Source organism: Lactuca virosa, chromosome 1, assembly GCF_052849685.1.
Source record: "Lactuca virosa cultivar CGN04683 chromosome 1, Lactuca_virosa_CGN04683_v6, whole genome shotgun sequence".
Classification (NCBI taxonomy): Eukaryota; Viridiplantae; Streptophyta; class Magnoliopsida; order Asterales; family Asteraceae; genus Lactuca; species Lactuca virosa.
This window is the reverse complement of record NC_136426.1, coordinates 114,197,808-114,203,732: the sequence shown is the minus strand read 5'-3', so window position 1 is coordinate 114,203,732 and position 5,925 is coordinate 114,197,808. Positions and strand designations below refer to the sequence as shown.

General features: G+C 39.5%; 1 long non-coding RNA gene across 1 annotated transcript; it reads right to left on the bottom strand.

Moving 5' to 3' along the window:
* Positions 1–2,747: 2,747 nt before the first annotated feature.
* Positions 2,748–5,167, bottom strand: LOC145106241 (uncharacterized). The gene is made up of 3 exons (XR_013707522.1): positions 4,885–5,167; positions 3,697–3,754; positions 2,748–2,997 (listed from the first exon to the last, which is right to left on the bottom strand). It is a non-coding gene; the product is annotated as an uncharacterized LOC145106241 (long non-coding RNA).
* Between the last annotated feature and the right edge of the window lie 758 nt (positions 5,168–5,925).

Genomic DNA, 5,925 nt, shown 5'->3' with positions numbered 1-5,925 from the left:
ACCGTCAAACTTTGGTCAAGTTAAAGTCAAGAAAAGTCAACGGGTCAAACCGGTCAACTCAACTAGTACTTTTATTATAGAAGTTATTCTATGTGTGAAAATGTACAATTATGTATCATGAATGCAAGTGTCTCGTAGATTTTAAGTGTTTAGCAATGTAAAACCCTAAGAAGGGAGAGTAAATGCACCAAAACACGATTATGGACCCTTTGAGGGCTTAAAACATTCATAAACAAAGCCTAAATGAGTTTACGAACCTTGCATTGCGAGGATAAACACTAACAAAGACTACAGTCAAATCTCTCCCAAATCTCTCTCAACTTTTTATAGTCATCCAGGTCATCCCGACCCTTAACTTAGTCAAAAACCACTTGAATCGGGGAGTTAACTTGAAAAACAACCATTTAGGACCGAAACCCTTCTCAAGACCGAACCCTCTTAGAGGCGAACCTCTTAGAGCCGAACCCTACTAAGACCGAAACACCTCATTTGGACCGAAGCTACCATAGACCGAAGCCGAACTTCGGAGGACCGAATGTCCCTTTCGGACCGAGACCCTGACGAGCCGAATCAGCTCCGGGCAAACCGAATCACTGAGACCGAACCCTCCCTCTCGGTTCTTAAGGACCGAACCTCGCAGTTTCGCCCCTATTTCCTAGTTTTCGACTACTTTCGCCTCTTAAGCCCGTTTTTGACGATTTTGACGTGGATTTTTCACCAAATTCATATTTTTAGTATTTTAAACTCCCTAAACTCATATTTTAATCACATCCTAAGGATTTATTAATTATAAATCATTATTTTGCATTAAAGAAAATAGCTTAGGATATTTTATGCTACAAGTGAGTCAAGTGTGTCCACTTGCACCTATGTGTCACTTTCTCATTGGTCCAACCTTATCCACATCACACACATCAATGTAAACATCCATTCACCCTAGCCACTTGCTCCAGCAATCCTTCATATAAAGAAATACCTGGGGATTTCGTTGATCATTTTCTTCACCATCAAACACTTACACACTTCTTAACAATCAAAAGAGCCTTTTTTCTCTCAACTTCCAGCCACACTTTTGAAGTGTTCTTGAGTTATTTATTCACTTATTGGTAAGTATTTTCTTCTAACTCAAGTACTATTACACGTTATCGTAACACTCTTGAATCATCTACACACATATTAACACAAAATCGTTCTAAGGATCATCCAAAAACTTCGTGTGTTCATCAAGTGTTCTTGACGTGAAACTCATCATCTTCAACCTTCCATCCTTCAAGAAATCACATAAGGTGAGTTCATACCCCTACATTTTCCGGTTTTCTTTAGTTTTCAGGGGGGGAATACAAGTTAAAACACCAAAAACTTAACTAAACTCAAACATCATCTTTCAACGGAAAAGTTGAGTTCTATTCACGGACTGTTTTGACCATCGTAAACTTAATATCTTTCAAAACTGTTTAATATGCAAATAGTTCAGGTTTATACCTTTAAAATGACTACTTTCACATCTCCATACGAGTTTTCTACACTTTATGGCGATTTTTACAAAACAGCCTATCGTTTCAGAAACCACTTCGGACCAGTCTGTGAAGTTGGACCTTTTTACACAAGTTAAAGGTCACTAAAAATCATGATAAAAATTATTAATAAAATAGACACATTTTCTAGACCCTCATAGTTTACGGATCTAAATTGCGACCTCTGACGATTTTTCTATAAATTTTTCCAATAGCAGGAACAGAAAAGTTAAAAACTATAAATAGTTAACAATCCTATTTACACATTGTAACTTGCTGAGCAAGGTGTGTAGTATTATTTGAATACATGTTGCTGATAGTACATATTATTTACCTTAGTTTAAAGGTATGAATCATATACAAAGAAGTACTACCACTATAAATAATTATAATAAATTATAATAAGTAAAGTTAAGTCTATTCTACACCACAAACAAACATGCTAAACTATAATAGGTATAGTTAGGTTGCATATACAATACAAACATTATGATAAATTATAATAGGTATAGTTTATGTTTCATTTACATTTCGAACTCATTACAAAAGTTTTTCATATAAACAGGGTACGAATACAAAGTACCGGGTTTTCATACAAAAGGGGTACATTACAAAGTACCGGGTTTTCATACAAAAAGGGGGTACATGACAAAGTACCGGGTTTTCATACAAAAGGGGTACATTACAAAGTACCGGGTTCTCATATAAACGGGGTACGAATACAAAGTATCGGGTTTATACAAAAGGGGTACATTACAAAGTACCGGGTTCTCATATAAGCGGGGTACGAATACAAAGTACCGGGTATATACAAAAGGGTACATTACAAAGTACCGGGTTTATACAAAAGGGGTACATTACAAAGTACCGGGTTTACACAAAATGGTTTTTATGATATTAAAACTACGTATACTATTTTAAGTATGAGAATTTACTTACAAAAATGGAGTCTTAATACATTAAAGGCTACAAGCCATCTTTTTGAAAACACAAAATCCACCACCACCAGGTTAAACGTCATCATTGGCAAAGTGAGGACATCTTCAAACTAGTTTTCTTATTAGCAAAACTACACATTTGTAAACTACGTATGATATTTACACTTACATATTTTGGCCTTGGTTCAATTAAGGCTACAACACACTTTACGAAAAATATAGGATTTTCTGGAAACATTAGAGACTTAAGAACCACACAAAAAGGGGTTTTATGCATATACAAAACTACACATGCTATTTTAAGTATGGAGATTTACTTACAAAAATAGTGTCTTAGTAAATACGTAGTTGAAAAATCCTAAAAATACAGTCCAAAAATTTCATTTTAAACCATTAGTAAAACCATAAATATCCTCATCATATAAAAATCATAAGTCATGTATCAAAGTCATATGTCAAAATACATCAGAGTATAAACATCTCAGGCTAAACAAATGGTGTGTGCACTGCAATCTTCCCGAGCTCCTCTTTTGAAAACTGAGTACCTGAAACCAAAACTGAAAACCGTAAGCACGAAGCTTAGTGAGTCTCCCTAATCTACCACATACCATCTACACATAGCATGCAACTAGGAGATACGGGCCTCGCCCACACTCCGCTAACTGGGAGATACGGACCCCACCCACACTCCGCTATCTAGGAGATACGGGCCTCGCCCACACTCCACTGTCTAGGAGATACGGGCCTCGCCCACACTCCACTATCTCTAAGGTACGGGCCTCGCCCATGCTCAACTACTTCGAGATACGGGCCTCGCCCACACTCGGCTATGATGAGATACGGGCCTCGCCCACACTCAACTACTAAACCCAACATACAAGTATCACACAGACAACATGTAAAGCTAATCTAATGTTCAATCATATATCATAATCGATTACAACTACGAGATACGGGCCCCGCCCACACTCAGCTACTATGAGATACGGGCCCCGCCCACACTCAGCTACTATGAGTTACGGGCCCCGCCCATACTCACTAGTCATGAAAATACATATAAGTTCTAAACGAACAACAAATATCACTAGCATATAAATATGTACCATAACAGCTATCTATGAGATACGGGCCCCCACACTCGACTACTATGAGGTACGGGTCCCGCCCACACTTACCTACTATCACATCTCGTATACGAGACGACCTTGGTGCCTTAGACTCGTTCCTACTAGAAGAGGACTAACCTCGCACTGCTGAAGTTCCGCAAATAAATCTCGTGCTGCTGGCTGGCAGATCATCAAGCTGTCATCATCCAAATAGACCCAAATTAATAATTGGATCCCAAGTACATATCCATAAGTCCTTTCTTGGGTAAAAGACTACTTTACCCCTAACTTAGTTGAATTCAATCCCAAGGCCCAATCCAAAAGGCCCAATAGTATGGTAATCAACTAAAGCCCAACTATGGCCCAATTTTCTGAATTGGGCCCAAATCCTTCACATGGTCTTACTTAAAAGGCCCAACAAATTATTTGGTCCAAACACTTGGCAATCCCATAGTCCGATACCTCATAATCTTCAAGGCCCAATAATGGCCCAATTTTTCAAATTGGGCCCAAGTCTGTCCAATGGGCCTTATCTTGTAGCCCAGTCCACTACTCTAGTCCTTATACTTGTTCCTGGATGGTCCATCAATTAGTCCAAAACATCTAGGCCCAACAGGAAGGCCCAACACAACTAGGTTTCTCACATGAAATGACAATTAGGGTTAATTAGAAACACTTAACCCATTAAGGACTTAATCCATTAGGTCAACATATCGGGTGGTTGGGCATAATTCAAATTTCAATTCCAATGGCCCGTAACGCGGGTCCCGATAGGTCCAAACTAACAAACCCAAAAATTAGGGTGTTCCAAACCCTAATTAGGGTTTCTAACCCAAACACGAGCCAACCAAGTCCAACATTAAGCTTTTAGGTCCATTAGGGTCCTACTAGGCCGGGCACCACTCACTGCCACCTCGGGCGGTGGTGACCGGCGGCGGTTTACGGCGGCGGCCACCATTATCAATGGTGGCGACTCGAAATCTTGACACAAAATCAGCCTATCTTATCCCACACATGATGTACACGCACACAGCCACCTCCTATGGTGGTTGGTGGCGGAATTGGGCGGCATAATATGGTGACAACCACCACCATGAGGTGGTGGCGGTGGATTTTCTAGCCAAACACATCTATCCATGCATTCAGTTCGTGGTAGAACACACATACACTAAATGACTCGAGGTCAAGGCTCCAAACAGCCGACTAAGAGGCTGCTATCGCCGGAGCAAGCTGAAGCGGCGGTTCAAGGACCATCGGCGCCCACAGCCGCCCTACACGACGTTAAACCCACGAAAAAGAGATGAACAATGGATTGCGGTTCCTTACCCTTCGGTTCCGATGACTCGTGACCCTCGGATGACGTCGACACAACCCTTCAGCGGTCCTCGGTGGTTCCTCGGTGCCCCTGACGCCTCCGACAATCGCACATTGGTGGCGCTCCGACGGCAGCAACTTGTCTGATTGGAATGGCGGGAGGAGGAGCGACGGATGAGAAGTCTCGCATGAGGTGATGGTTGAACTCGTCCATGGCGGCTGGAAGATAGCCTCTTAGGTTTAGGGTTTTTGGGAGGCGACATGGTAAGGGATACGGGATTAAGTCTCGCTCATTTCAACATTTATTAGACAAACAACTTTGGTCCCTCCTTCCCGTTTTGTTTTCAAGTTTAGACCACAATTTACCTTTTCAACCCCAACATTAAAATCCATTACAATATAGGTATAGTATTTACTAATTACACCCGTGCTTCTATAATTCCTTCCAAATTAAATCCAGAACTTGCACTTTTGACCCTTGGCTTTTAAAATTGTAACAATTAACCTTCGAGACCAACGTCTTGCTATATATATATATATATATATATATATATATATATATATATATATATATATATATGTTTATTGATTTTAGGGAAACTATACGCTCATCAATTTATTTATTTAAATAATGGGGTGTTACAGTAGTGGATCCATTCGATCTAAAAACTTTACTAACATGTACAAACCAAGAAATCGCACCAGGAACATATTTTGTTTACTAGTCTTTCGAATTTTGAAACGTTCTTAAAAAACATGAGAAACACATATATATTTTGGTCTTAAGACTCAAACACAACATTCCATTTTTCCAAAGAACAAAAGGACGTACCCATTTTACAACAAAAATGCTTATGAACTCACCAGCTTTAATGTTGATACTCTTTCAAACTACTTGTATTCTTAGGAAATTAGTAAGTCAAGTATGCATACAGGTTTCGAGAAGACGGAGCGTCATAGTACCAAGTCTTAGTTTTGTTGTTTACTTTTGGAAGTTAAACCTATGTAAATCAATTACAATGTAAACTATATGTTATTAATGAAATGGTTGTT